This window comes from Homalodisca vitripennis, chromosome X (genome assembly GCF_021130785.1).
Source record: "Homalodisca vitripennis isolate AUS2020 chromosome X, UT_GWSS_2.1, whole genome shotgun sequence".
Classification (NCBI taxonomy): domain Eukaryota; kingdom Metazoa; phylum Arthropoda; class Insecta; order Hemiptera; family Cicadellidae; genus Homalodisca; species Homalodisca vitripennis.
Window position 1 is genome coordinate 18,592,346 of NC_060215.1, and position 14,722 is coordinate 18,607,067.

The 14,722-nt window shown below is 33.8% G+C and overlaps 1 protein-coding gene across 1 annotated transcript in view; it reads right to left on the reverse strand.

Moving 5' to 3' along the window:
* Positions 1-13,148, reverse strand: part of LOC124368750 (ras-like protein family member 10B) — a 32,718-nt gene extending 19,570 nt beyond the window's left edge. The window contains exon 1 of the mRNA XM_046826094.1: positions 13,060-13,148. The gene's annotated coding sequence lies outside the window, so the exon portion shown is untranslated. The remainder of the gene's footprint in view (positions 1-13,059) is intronic.
* Positions 13,149-14,722: the final 1,574 nt, after the last annotated feature.

Here is a 14,722-nt window from a genome sequence, read left to right on the forward strand (position 1 = left end):
GTACTGTGATGTTCTGAAGAAGAATGGTGATTTCCCGTACTTCTTGTATTTTGATAATTTTTTTTCTGGTCTACCTTTGTTTGAGAAACTGTCCCAAAAGAATATAAGAGCTATTGGTACGGTGAGAGAGAACAGAATAGCAAAGTGCCCACTGACTGATAGTAAAGATTTGAAAAAGAAAGAAAGGGGAACTTTTGAATACGAAAAAGTATGTGATGAAAATTTAATTATTGCAAGATGGAATGACAACAGTATTGTCACTGTTGTTTCAAATGCTGTTGGTGTACAAACCCATACATCAGGTAAAACGCTTTTCACTTTAAAGCCAAGAAACATGCTTTCATCCCCTCAACCAAACCTCATACACCAGTACAACAAAAAAATGGGCGGAGTGGGACCGGTGCGATCAAAATATGAGCCTGTACCGAATCCAAATCAGAGGTAAGAAGTGGTATTTCCCTCTGATCTGTGACTGCATTGACAGTGCAGAACAAAATGCCTGGCAACTTCACCGCCATGCGGGAGGGAACCTTGACCACTTGTCTTTCAGACGCAGACTTGCCTGTAACCTGCTAGAAAACATTTGGTAAAGGGTGCGCGTCAAAGGCTGGACGGCCCATCGAAACAATCAAAAGTGGACTCCAGGTTTGACAGATTGGACCACCTTGTTGTTCCTCAGGAAAAGCAAACGAGATGTGGCATTGCCATGCCAAGTGCACTACCAGATGCCAAAAGTGTGATGTTGGTCTTCATACTAAATGTTTTATTGATTACCACACAAAGCCATAAACTACAAATGCACTTACTAAAAATTTTATTTAAGCTTGTTTTTATATATCTTTGTTAAAAACACAGTTGAATTAAGTACATAAAACATATATATCCAATGTAAATGTAACCCTTCTAAAATAAAAAGCATTTTTGGAATATTTTAGCATTTCACTCATATTTTTCCTACTGTCCTATATATAGGCCACCCATTATTTACTAAACGACGATGAAATTTTTTACAATTATTGTTAAAATGTGTTGAAGAATACATTTATAGTATAAAAAAACTGTAGAATTAAAAAAAATTAAAAAAAAATAATTCAGGCATATCTGGGTTAAGAGGGCATTTCCGTGAGAGATAAAATGCGCCGGCGCTCTATGGCCGACACTTGAGTCTGAGAAACGGCCTCTTCTAGCAAGTATCTCGGTAACTTCTCGGCTCTCTCGCATTAAATTATTCACATAGTTATGTTCTCCTTTATAATATTATTTTTAAGGTTTAAATTTACAAACAGAAATGTTTACAGTATCAAAGAACAAACTTGTACACATCCTATCGGGTAGAATAATAACTATTATATGTAAAGCAAAATGTAGCCTATCATTGATAAATTATAAATCAGAAGAAAACGAAAATAGTTACTTTCAATTGAAAAAATAAAGTAAAAATAATAGTGTTTTAGGCTTGTTATATTAACAGGTGCAGAAGAGAATAATTTAAAATAAAATACTAATAACATTTTTAGAACATTCAAAATAATATTAAAGTCAATTTTACCCATTACGTTTAGTAGGTTAGGAGAACTATACATAGTGGAAATTGTGTTATTTTGTTTTATATAATTTAAGTTCCGAGAAAATTTCATTAAAGTTTTAATAAAATTTGTGACTATACGGTTCTTTGTGCTGTTACTTAAGTAATCTCAGGTTAACACTACCAAGTTGTATAATTTAGATATTATTTTTATTTTTGAGATCATTTTATTTTTTAAAATAAACCACGTTTCATATGCAATGTCATGATTTATATCGTTGTTATTGATGTGGTGTGGTAAACATGTGACAGTGTTATGACATAACTTAGTATAAACAGTATAGTGATCTATTCTCTAGTTATGCAAAACTGATTTAAAATTTATTCCAAGTTCCAGTTCAGAGGCCACAAAATAAGGCATTGGAATATAATATGAGTAAAAATCATTGATCTATTTGTATATGTTTTTTTTTATGTTTGGTATATCCTTGCAGTATACAACGCCTAGTCAAAAGTGTATCGCAATTTGGATAAGTTAGAATATTAATGGTATATAATCTTCAGTCAACATTGAGTATATTATGGTTGAGGTTGAGTGGTAGAGAGGGCTAAATAGCCCTAACTCCGCCTCTTGAATAAAGGCATATTTCATTTCATTTCATTTCATTTCATATATTATTTTAACCGCTGTATTCTCAAATTATCCCCACCCTATGGGCTTATTTCAGTAGAATACCGTACCTTACATGGTACTATATTTGAGGGCACATGAGAAAGCTGTAACAAAACTGTTTTAGTGTAATTTTTAATTCCTGAGGCCAGGTATCCCCGATGACGTTTTTGGTCAAGTAGCTTAATCGCTATTTGTAAAAGAGTGTATATACCTTATATTTGGTGTAGATGGAATAAATGGCTTAGCATACTAACCCTAAATGGTCTAGAAATACTAGCAAACTAGACAATCTGGCCACATTTCGAGCAAAACACGTCCAGTGGCTAATCCTTTATGTCTACTTACTGGCTGTTATCAGAAATCGTATATGTAAAATACATTTTGGATATTAAGGGACCCTTAAATTAATGTTAAATACCGATATAAAACCAAAAACATAAAGAAAAAAGAGTGAGGAAGAAAGTTGGGTATAAGATATGGAAGAGAAATGGCAAGATGGGTTGAATTGAAACATGAATTACTTAACAATCTCCCATTTCGAAGATGTGAAGAAGGATGTTTGAATAACGCACACAATTTGATTACTTTACGTCCAAAAAGTTTATGCTTTCCACAGTGTGCGAGTTACCCGATATGGGAAATCTAAATTTTGTTAAGAAAAAACTCGTGCAGCTCAAGATTCATAGTGGAGAGAATAATAATTATTGTAACACATCCACAAGTATAATATTCGTAGTGGAAAGAAAACCAACACGTGTAACACATTTTAAGAGAACTATTCATAGTTGATAAAAATACTATTGTTCCAACACATCCGCAGTGAGTGATATAAACCCATGATATTCTGACCCAATCCCTTACAAGGCAAAATATTATTTATTATGTGAGGTAACCAGCTTGATAAACTGACACGAAGAGGTACAGCATGTAATCAGTTAGTGTACATGCTGTGAGATTAGTTATTATGTGAGGTAACCAGCTTGATAAACTGACTCGAAGAGGTACAGCATGTAATCAGTTAGTGTAATTGCTGTGAGATTAGTTATTATGTGAGGTAACCAGCTTGATAAACTGACTCGAAGAGGTACAGCATGTAATCAGTTAGTGTAATTGCTGTGAGATTAGTTATTATGTGAGGTAACCAGCTTGATAAACTGACTCGAAGAGGTACAGCATGTAATCAGTTAGTGTAATTGCTGTGAGAGTAGTTATTATGTGAGGTAACCAGCTTGATAAACTGACTCGAAGAGGTACAGCATGTAATCAGTTAGTGTAATTGCTGTGAGATTAGTTATTATGTGAGGTAACCAGCTTGATAAACTGACTCGAAGAGGTACAGCATGTAATCAGTTAGTGTAATTGCTGTGAGATTAAAAATTATGTGAGGTAACCAGCTTGATAAACTGACACGAAGAGGTACAGCATGTAATCAGTTAGTGTGGATGCTGTGAGATTAGTTATTATGTGACGTAATCAACTTGATAAACTGACTCGAAGAGGTACAGCATGTAATCAGTTAGTGCAATTGCTGTGAGATTAATTATTATGTGAGGTAACCAGCTTGATAAACTGACTCGAAAAGGTACAGCGTGTAATCAGTTAGTGTAGATGCTGTGAGATTAGTTATTATGTGACGTAATCAACTTGATAAACTGACTCGAAGAGGTACAGCATGTAATCAGTTAGTGTAGATGCTGTGAGATTAGTTATTATGTGAGGTAACCAGCTTGATAAACTGACTCGAAGAGGTACAGCATGTAATCAGTTAGTGTAATTAATGTGAGAGTAGTTATTATGTGAGGTAACCAGCTTGATAAACTGACTCGAAGAGGTACAGCATGTAATCAGTTAGTGTAATTGCTGTGAGATTAGTTATTATGTGAGGTAACCAGCTTGATAAACTGACTCGAAGAGGTACAGCATGTAATCATTTGGTGTAATTGCTGTGAGAGTAGTTATTATGTGAGGTAACCAGCTTGATAAACTGACTCGAAGAGGTACAGCATGTAATCAGTTAGTGTAATTGCTGGGAGATTAGTTATTATGTGAGGTAACCAGCTTGATAAACTGACTCGAAGAGGTACAGCATGTAATCAGTTAGTGTAATTGCTGTGAGATTAGTTATTATGTGAGGTAACCAGCTTGATAAACTGACTCGAAGAGGTACAGCATGTAATCAGTTAGTGTAATTAATGTGAGAGTAGTTATTATGTGAGGTAACCAGCTTGATAAACTGAACTCGAAGAGGTACAGCATGTAATCAGTTAGTGTAATTGCTGTGAGATTAGTTATTATGTGAGGTAACCAGGTTGATAAATTGACTCGAAGAGGTACAGCATGTAATCAGTTAGTGTAATTGCTGTGAGATTAGTTATTATGTGAGGTAACCAGCTTGATAAACTGACACGAAGAGGTACAGCATGTAATCAGTTAGTGTGGATGCTGTGAGATTAGTTATTATGTGACGTAATCAACTTGATAAACTGACTCGAAGAGGTACAGCATGTAATCAGTTAGTGCAATTGCTGTGAGATTAATTATTATGTGAGGTAACCAGCTTGATAAACTGACTCGAAAAGGTACAGCATTTAATCAGTTAGTGCAATTGCTGTGAGATTAATTATTATGTGAGGTAACCAGCTTGATAAACTGACTCGAAGAGGTACAGCATGTAATCAGTTAGTGTAGATGCTGTGAGATTTAGTTATTATGTGACGTAATCAACTTGATAAACTGACTCGAAGAGGTACAGCGTGTAATCAGTTAGTGTAGATGCTGTGAGATTAGTTATTATGTGACGTAATCAACTTGATAAACTGACTCGAAGAGGTACAGCATGTAATCAGTTAGTGCAATTGCTGTGAGATTAAATTATTATGTGAGGTAACCAGCTTGATAAACTGACTCGAAAAGGTACAGCGTGTAATCAGTTAGTGTAGATGCTGTGAGATTAGTTATTATGTGACGTAATCAAACTTGATAACTGACTCGAAGAGGTACAGCATGTAATCAGTTAGTGTAGATGCTGTGAGATTAGTTATTATGTGAGGTAACCAGCTTGATAAACTGACTCGAAGAGGTACAGCATGTAATCAGTTAGTGTAATTAATGTGTGAGAGTAGTTATTATGTGAGGTGGTAAACCAGCTTGATAAACTGACACGAAGAGGTACAGCATGTAATCAGTTAGTGTGGATGCTGTGAGATTAGTTATTATGTGACGTAATCAACTTGATAAAACTGACTCGAAGAGGTACAGCATGTAATCAGTTAGTGCAATTGCTGTGAGATTAATTATTATGTGAGGTAACCAGCTTGATAAACTGACTCGAAAAGGTACAGCGTGTAATCAGTTAGTGTAGATGCTGTGAGATTAGTTATTATGTGACGTAATCAACTTGATAAAACTGACTCGAAGAGGTACAGCATGTAATCAGTTAGTGTAGATGCTGTGAGATTAGTTATTATGTGAGGTAAACCAGCTTGATAAACTGACTCGAAGAGGTACAGCATGTAATCAGTTAGTGTAATTAATGTGAGAGTAGTTATTATGTGAGGTAACCAGCTTGATAAAACTGACTCGAAGAGGTACAGCATGTAATCAGTTAGTGTAATTGCTGTGAGATTAGTTATTATGTGAGGTAACCAGCTTGATAAACTGACTCGAAAGAGGTACAGCATGTAATCATTTGGTGTAATTGCTGTGAGATTAGTTATTATGTGAGGTAACCAGCTTGATAAACTGACTCGAAGAGGTACAGCATGTAATCAGTTAGTGTAATTAATGTGGAGAGAGTAGTTATTATGTGAGGTAACCAGCTTGATAAACTGACTCGAAGAGGTACAGCATGTAATCAGTTAGTGTAATTGCTGTGAGATTAGTTATTATGTGCGGTAACCAGCTTGATAAATTGACTCGAAGAGGTACAGCATGTAATCAGTTAGTGTAATTGCTGTGAGATTAGTTGTTATTATGTGAGGTAACCAGCTTGATAAACTGACACGAAGAGGTACAGCATGTAATCAGTTAGTGTGGAATGCTGTGAGATTAGTTATTATGTGACGTAATCAACTTGATAAACTGACTCGAAGAGGTACAGCATGTAATCAGTTAGTGCAATTGCTGTGAGATTAATTATTATGTGAGGTAACCAGCTTGATAAACTGACTCGAAAAGGTACAGCATTTAATCAGTTAGTGCAATTGCTGTGAGATTAATTATTATGTGAGGTAACCAGCTTGATAAAACTGACTCGAAGAGGTACAGCATGTAATCAGTTTAGTGTAGATGCTGTGAGATTAGTTATTATGTGACGTAAATCAAATTGATAAACTGACTCGAAGAGGTACAGCGTGTAATCAGTTAGTGTAGATGCTGTGAGATTAGTTATTATGTGACGTAATCAACTTGATAAACTGACTCGAAGAGGTACAGCATGTAATCAGTTAGTGCAATTGCTGTGAGATTAATTATTATGTGAGGTAACCAGCTTGATAAACTGACTCGAAAAGGTACAGCGTGTAATCAGTTAGTGTAGATGCTGTGAGATTAGTTATTATGTGACGTAATCAAACTTGATAAACTGACTCGAAGAGGTACAGCATGTAATCAGTTAGTGTAGATGCTGTGAGATTAGTTATTATGTGAGGTAACCAGCTTGATAAACTGACTCGAAGAGGTACAGCATGTAATCAGTTAGTGTAATTAATGTGAGTGTAAGTGTGAGTAGTTATTATTATGAGGTAACCAGCTTGATAAACTGACTCGAAGAGGAACAGCATGTAATCAGTTAGTGTAATTGCTGTGAGATTAGTTATTATGTGAGGTAACCAGCTTGATAAACTGACTCGAAGAGGTACAGCATGTAATCAGTTTGTGTAATTGCTGTGAGATTAGTTATTATGTGAGGTAACCAGCTTGATAAACTGACTCGAAGAGGTACAGCATGTAATCAGTTAGTGTAATTGCTGTGAGATTAGTTATTATGTGAGGTAACCAGCTTGATAAACTGACTCGAAGAGGTACAGCATGTAATCAGTTAGTGTAGATGCTGTGAGATTAGTTATTATGTGACGTAATCAACTTGATAAACTGACTCGAAGAGGTACAGCGTGTAATCAGTTAGTGTAGATGCTGTGAGATTAGTTATTATGTGACGTAATCAACTTGATAAACTGACTCGAAGAGGTACAGCATGTAATCAGTTAGTGTAGATGCTGAGAGATTAGTTATTATGTGAGGTAACCAGCTTGATAAACTGACTCGAAAAGGTACAGCATTTAATCAGTTAGTGCAATTGCTGTGAGATTAATTATTATGTGAGGTAATCAACTTGATAAACTGACACGAAGAGGTACAGCATGTAATCAGTTAGTGTAGATGCTGTGAGATTAGTTATTATGTGACCTAATCAACTTGATAAACTGACTCGAAAAGGTACAGCATGTAATCAGTTAGTGTAGATGCTGTGAGATTAGTTATTATATGACGTAATCAACTTGATAAACTGACTCGAAGAGGTACAGCATGTAATCAGTTAGTGTAGATGCTGTGAGATTAGTTATTATGTGACGTAATCAACTTGACTTGATAAACCGACACGAAGAGGTACAGCATGTAATCAGTTAGTGTAGATGCTGTGCTGAATATCGTATCTCTCATCAGTCTGACAGCACATGCCATTTGTTGGCTGTTGTTGCACCTGTGTCTTGGCTATGGTGTGTCCGGAGGGTGGGGACTCAGTACTGTTTATCAGTAAAGCCCTTTCCTCAATCTATTGCTTGGTAAAGAAAGGTTGTTGACGCGATGATGACATATCAAAAAAGCCTAAATTTATACTAGCGGCAATTTTGGTATTATCGCCACATACTCAATATAAACATTAATCACCTTTATGCTCTCAATATGAACTGTCGAGAAATTATAGGTGATGTATAATTTAAAAAATACACGTATTATCAGTACTGATCCAAACATTTTACAGTTTTGTTATGTTGTTATTGATTTGTCAGAAACAATTCTAAAACATTTAGTAACTCATTGTTTATAACCTCAAAAACAGGCTGTAAAATAATAACTAAGAAGTTTTTCAATACCTTTTAATTACACCTGTAAAATTTTACATATACCATAGTTCTACTTCCAGAAAGAAGAGTAACAATGTAGAGATTTAACACTATTAATAATAAAATTAAAGGTCATTTTACTACATCCATTTAACAAAAACGATTTTATTAATACGTTCTACAATACCTTTGGATGACTTTGATGAATCTATTTTAATTAAGTTTAGTTTGTGTTTATTTATAGGTTGTATGTAGACCTTACATTCGGGTTAAATACAGAAACATTTGTTTTGGGTTGGTAATCGCGTACTGTGTAACTCTATATACTTAAATTAAATCCACTGCCTTAACAAAACATGCAAAAAATGGTTTAGTATTGGTTTTGAGTAATTCAGCTTATATTTAAATTGCTATATATATATATATATATATATATATATATATATATATATATACACATAAGTCTAGACAATTTAAATATAGGGTGAATTTACTATAATATATATAATGTATAATATATATATATATATATATATATATATATATATATATATATATAGTTCTGTAATTTATTAGACGTTTATACGGAGTTTTTCTTCAATTGAATTTTTCTACAACAAATAGAAATAATTAATTTTTACGCCTTTTTTGAATAGAATTTTGTATTATACCATATAAAATCACCTATTTAATAAAGCTGTATTTTTTTGTTTTACAAATATTTACATATGAACTTACGTTGCGCTAAGACAAACACATATTAAGTATGTCAAGATTGAGCTCTCTGAAAACATGTAATAAGATAAGTATGTATCTAGTAGCCTTCAATTAATGGATGGTATGGAGAATTCACGTCATGGCAGAAAGTTATACATACAATGTTTTGAAACAACTACGAAAATTAGTACCTTTCCAGATTTCAGATTACATTGTTTTAATTGAAATGTTATTAACAATTATTAGAAAAAGTTAACATCATGAGGTTTGTCATGACAAGAGTATGATGATTTATAGTGTTTGAATTCAAGTTAAAAAAAAGTCTGGTTAAAATTTACCAGTTACTTAAGAAATAGACATAAATAAATACGTGTACTATAATGTTTAATTGATCATCGTTGATAATAACTTTTACTTTTGTATAAATTCCTCTGTGTCACGATTGAATAGTAATTAATGTGTTGATAATTAATTCTTAAAATTTAATATTTTCATGCTGTTTTTAGTTTATAAAAATAGTAAACTTACTCATCTAAGTAAAGTACCATCTATATCATCTATAGTTAAGTATAGCCATTTAATTGTATGATAATAATTATTTTCCAAAGGTATTAGAATGCGTTTGCTGCAATACTTTTCCTAAAGCATGAACCAAAAGAGTCGCTGTTCATTTTGTAAAATAAAATAAAATTCTGCTTTATTTTAGTACCTCATAGATTGAAGTAGACGTTAGAGGGGAATTTAAAGCCCCATAATTTGCCGTAAATACATATTTGGCACATTTTATGTTGCTTAATATCCCACATGACATTGGTCAAGGGGAAACAAAAATTTACTGAAAATTCATAATACATGTATGATAGCCACTTTGGTAGATTAAGTAAAAATATGTATGAAATATAGTACATTAGTTGACAGAAATACAGCATGATATACTGAAAGCAGTAGCGTAGCCAGAAATTTCGTTCGGGGGGGGTCCGAATCCGGGGGATCCGGGGGACGTTTTGTGTGTTATTTGCCATTGAGTTCACTGATAAAAGGTAAATACCAAAAATATGGAGCTTTAGTAACTACGCCATGTAGAAAGTGGAAAGATCTAATAGGTAAATTCAACTCTCACAGCAACTCTAGTACCACAAATTTTTTTGTATAGGTACAGAAACTTTACGAAGTTCGATTCTGACCGAGTAGAAGGCACCAAAGTGAAGTTGGATTCACTGGATAAGAAAGAAAAAGAACAAAACAGAGCTTCACTCAAGCGTATAATTGACACAACTATATTCTGTGGAGAAAATGAAACACCCCTTCGGGGACATTGGGCTACTGACGGCCGAAAACCCTTTAGAAAAGGAGGGCAATTTTCGAGCGTTGCTCGGGTACAGATCAAACTAACGGTCGGAAAATGCACCGGAAAAACTCTGATATACTGATTAGAAGTTCGGCTACTTTGGATTTCACTGATAGATGTAGACGAGTATATAATTATCGGGAAAGAAAATCACTTTCGGTCGGAAATAAAATACACCTGAAAAACTCTAATGATTAGAACTTCAACTACTTCGGACTTCAGTTATTGAGGTAAACGTGGTATTTTTGATTGAGTTAGGACGACGATTTTTTGTTATTATTAAACTGTACTCGACTACCTGTTAGGACATTGATTTTAGGTATTAACATAATTCTAAGTACCACTTTTACCTCAACCACTCAACCAGTGAAATCTAAAATCGTTAAAACTTGAATCTGTAGAGAGCTTTTCTTCGGTATTTACCGACCGGAAGTGATTTTTGTCACGATAATTATATAGGTACAGTGTAAAGTTTAATGATAACAAAAATCTTCGTCCTAAATCACTCGAAAACACCACGTTTACCTCTATAACTGAAGTCCAAATTAGTTGAAGTTCTAATCAGTAGAGTTTTTTCAAGTGTATTTTCCGACCGAAAGTGATGTTTTATATTTTTTTCGATAATTATATACACGTCTACAGTTTCATGACACCTTAAATCAACGTCGTAACTTAATTATAAGCAGTCATTTTACGTCCCTAAGGCGAATTTGAAAGAAGTGGTCGCTAATTTCAACTGTTCGCCGTGTTACGGTTCAGGTTACTTTGCGACGTCACGTGACCGCGCCCTATAGAAATACCGTGATTACACTACACTCTCCGAAAGGCCGAGCCCAAACCTATCGTTTGATATTTTATGGTTTAAACAAAAGGACAATTATATTTTTAACAACGGTCACTTTAATCTATTAAATCAATCAATTTAATGTTTGTAGACAAGAGTAATGATAACTCTCCTTTTTTCTCCTGCTCCATGCTTTATTTTTTAGTATGTCTTAAACTTTCGGGGGGGGGGGTCCGAACCCCCCGGACCCCCCCTTCGCTACGCCACTGACTGAAAGAATTAAATATTGCATATATTTACATTCTAGACACGCTTTTCTTCTTGGAAATTATTTATACATTTTAAAACAAACACTCCATTAGTATATTTTCCATTTCCGAAAGGCCTTTCGTCCTTAAGGATCAAATCAACAGGCCTAAAAAAAATGAAAAATATATTATTGGAGTATTTTTTTAAAATTTATAAATTGTGTAAATTTAATGAAGTAAATGTACTCATTAAATATATTACTATAAACGTGTAATATATGGTTGTGTGTGTAACATTTGTGGTAACATTTACACGCATGAGTAACAGCGCGTGTTAATACACATACTTGCAGTACCGCTTGAACTATTATTGCTTGAACTTGCAACATCACTTATTGCAAGGTGAACATTGCTGCAGGCATATAGTTCTATACGTTAGCCAGATATTTCCACACATAACCTAGCTATGGTGAGAAGGGTTGATTCAATGTGCATGTTAATTTTAGCTCCAGTTCCCCTTCCTCTTAGTGCGCGGATACCTTTTAACCTAGATTACTCTATATTTATGTGTCTCTGATATCGAAACGATTAAATGTGCATGTTACTTTTAGCTCCAGTTCTCCTCCTCTTAGTGCGCGGATACCTTTTAACCTAGATTACTCCATATTTATGTGTCTCTGATATCGAAACGATGAAAACGGTTCATTTTGGACTTCTTCGACATATTTGGATCTCTTCAGACGTACATTATTCCATATTCCAGGAGTCAGTTTTCTGACACATTCCAGATGCTGCATTGAGAGGAACGTGAACCGGAGGTAATTCAAAATTAAAAAAGATCTGTACTAAAAATTTCAGGTCAATTTTATTTTAATACTTGAGTAAAGGCAGAATAGGCAGAAATTAAGAGTGCCGATGACCGAGCGATCTAAGACGTTGTACTTTCAGTCTGAGTTTGAAATTCGTGCAAGTTCCAATCCTGTCTGTGACCGATGGACTTTTTATCAGACCATTTACCGAATGCACTCGCCTCATTATTCTGTTTCATAAGGAACCTCGCACAAGTCAGTGGCCCATGAGGGCATGCAAAATAAAGCTAAAAGAACAGAATTTTTAATGAATGCGTGCATAAATAACGTTGATTCCAGCTGTTTATATATATCATACACACTGTTATTATATTATAATATAATATACGAGTATATGATTATGTATAATCTTTTTTACTTCAAATAGCCCTAAATATGTATGGAGCAGCTTATAAACAGAAATAAAACACAAATGAATTGAGTAATACAGTAATAATGTAATAATATTTCAAGATAACCAACATGCCAATCTGCCTGAGCGAAAGCTTAGTTGCATCTAGCCGCAACAACAAAAATTAAATGAAAAGCTGGATATGCCATGTACAAAATATTAAATAATGAAAAGAAGATAAAGGAAAATATTTCTTTAAATTATTAAAGAAAGGGTGAAGTGTATTAACCTAAATAGGTTTAAGACTTATTCCCTTACTAATAAACGAAGAACCTACAAAATTAACGGTGACAGTATATACTTTAACACTAAGGAAACAGTACGAAATACACAAAGATGTAATATATTGCATTGACTCTAAAATAGAAGGATTAAGAAATATTGAATAAACATTTGAAGTTTTATGTTATGCCAATGTAACAATGCGCATGAAACACACCTTATATTTTCACTGAAAGCCTTCCCAGAGGGCGCTCGCCATATTGCGGGGTCTGCAGAAACTTACGTTTCTGCTTACGACCTTCTCTGAAAAAAAAAAAAACACATTCATATTGGTACGTATATTGTAGAAACATATAAAATAATAGGTTATACTGTTCTTAACTCTTAGAATATTTAGGAAATATACGTACATATTATTAAGTAAGCCAACAATACTTTATTCTAAGTTCTAAGATCGGTTTTAGATACTGGTACATTAAACAGTTAACACTGTTTTCATGCAAAAACCATCACACTGATTTTCAATGTCATAGAACTTTTAAATGCATGGGTAGTTCAATAGGCATTTTAAAGTTTTTTAGAACATAATTCCGCAAAACCGTACTTGAAAATAGTTATTTATCACAAAATGGTGGGACGTTAAATAGCTTAGAAACGATCTGTTTTTACATGTCGCAATTTTGAATAAAGTTATGATGGAAGCTTTTGAAGTGTGGTTTGTGGGATTACGTATAGTAATAAATAACCTTCGATAGTATATACCTTTAGGAAATGCATATTGACCTACGGTTGCATTTGAAATTTACATGACACTCCTCACGGGTCGTCCCCCCAATGTATGCTTGTGTTTGTTATTGTATAAAAACGTATTTATGATAACAGCATAAACTTTTGAAAGGTTTTTGAAATGTTATTAGCTAAGGTAAAAAAATAAGGCGATTCCAGACATTTTACACACCCTGTATATATAAAGGAGGAAATAAAAGGCCTTTAGTAACACATTGAACATAGAATATATATATATATATTATATATATATATAAATATATATATATATATATATTTAATACTTAAACAATTATTTTATAATAAGACATTCTTCAACGATTTAAATGCTTAACAGATTAAAGTATTAAATTTATTAATTGTTATAATGATTAGTTAATAAAACTATATTGGTTTGCTGCTGTAAGTAAATTAAAAATATTCCAATTGATTCATTCGGGTTGAAGGGAATTGTTTTTAAGATCCGAACGGAACTTGAATTGCTGATTCTGATGAGAGATGTAAAAACACTTAGGTGGATTAGCAAACCAAATGAACCGTTACATTTACATTTCCAAAGAGTTGCAAGTGATTCGAATTTGTTACGGAATTAGAAGGCCTTATGATTGTTTTTATTGGAACTTGTGATTAATCAGTAAATATTTATACTCTTGCGTTTTATGTGTGGATTAAATGTGTTCGTTATACTGTGAAATTTTACATAGTGAAATTATGTAGATATATTGGAAGACACACTATGAGGCACATCTTGGATAGCCAGTAATCTGAGATATGAGAGGTGATAATTTAAAAACGAGACAATTGTCAGCTCCCTAACCGGCTAGCTGATACGCGGGTAAACAAGACACTGCTTATCTCCTCAGATATTCAGAACTCCGTAGATATCAAAATGACATCGCTCGAGTAATCAATAAGTCCAGCAGTCTAGTCACAACTGTCGTTTATAGTGTATCATCTGAAAATCTTTTGCCGGGAAAACGATATGTTCCAATATTGAGCAGAGTGTTGTGATTATGTTTCTGGTTACACTTAAATCAGCTACAAAATGTTTGAATATTATGAATTAAGTGTTCCGCATCTCCACTATGTCGCAA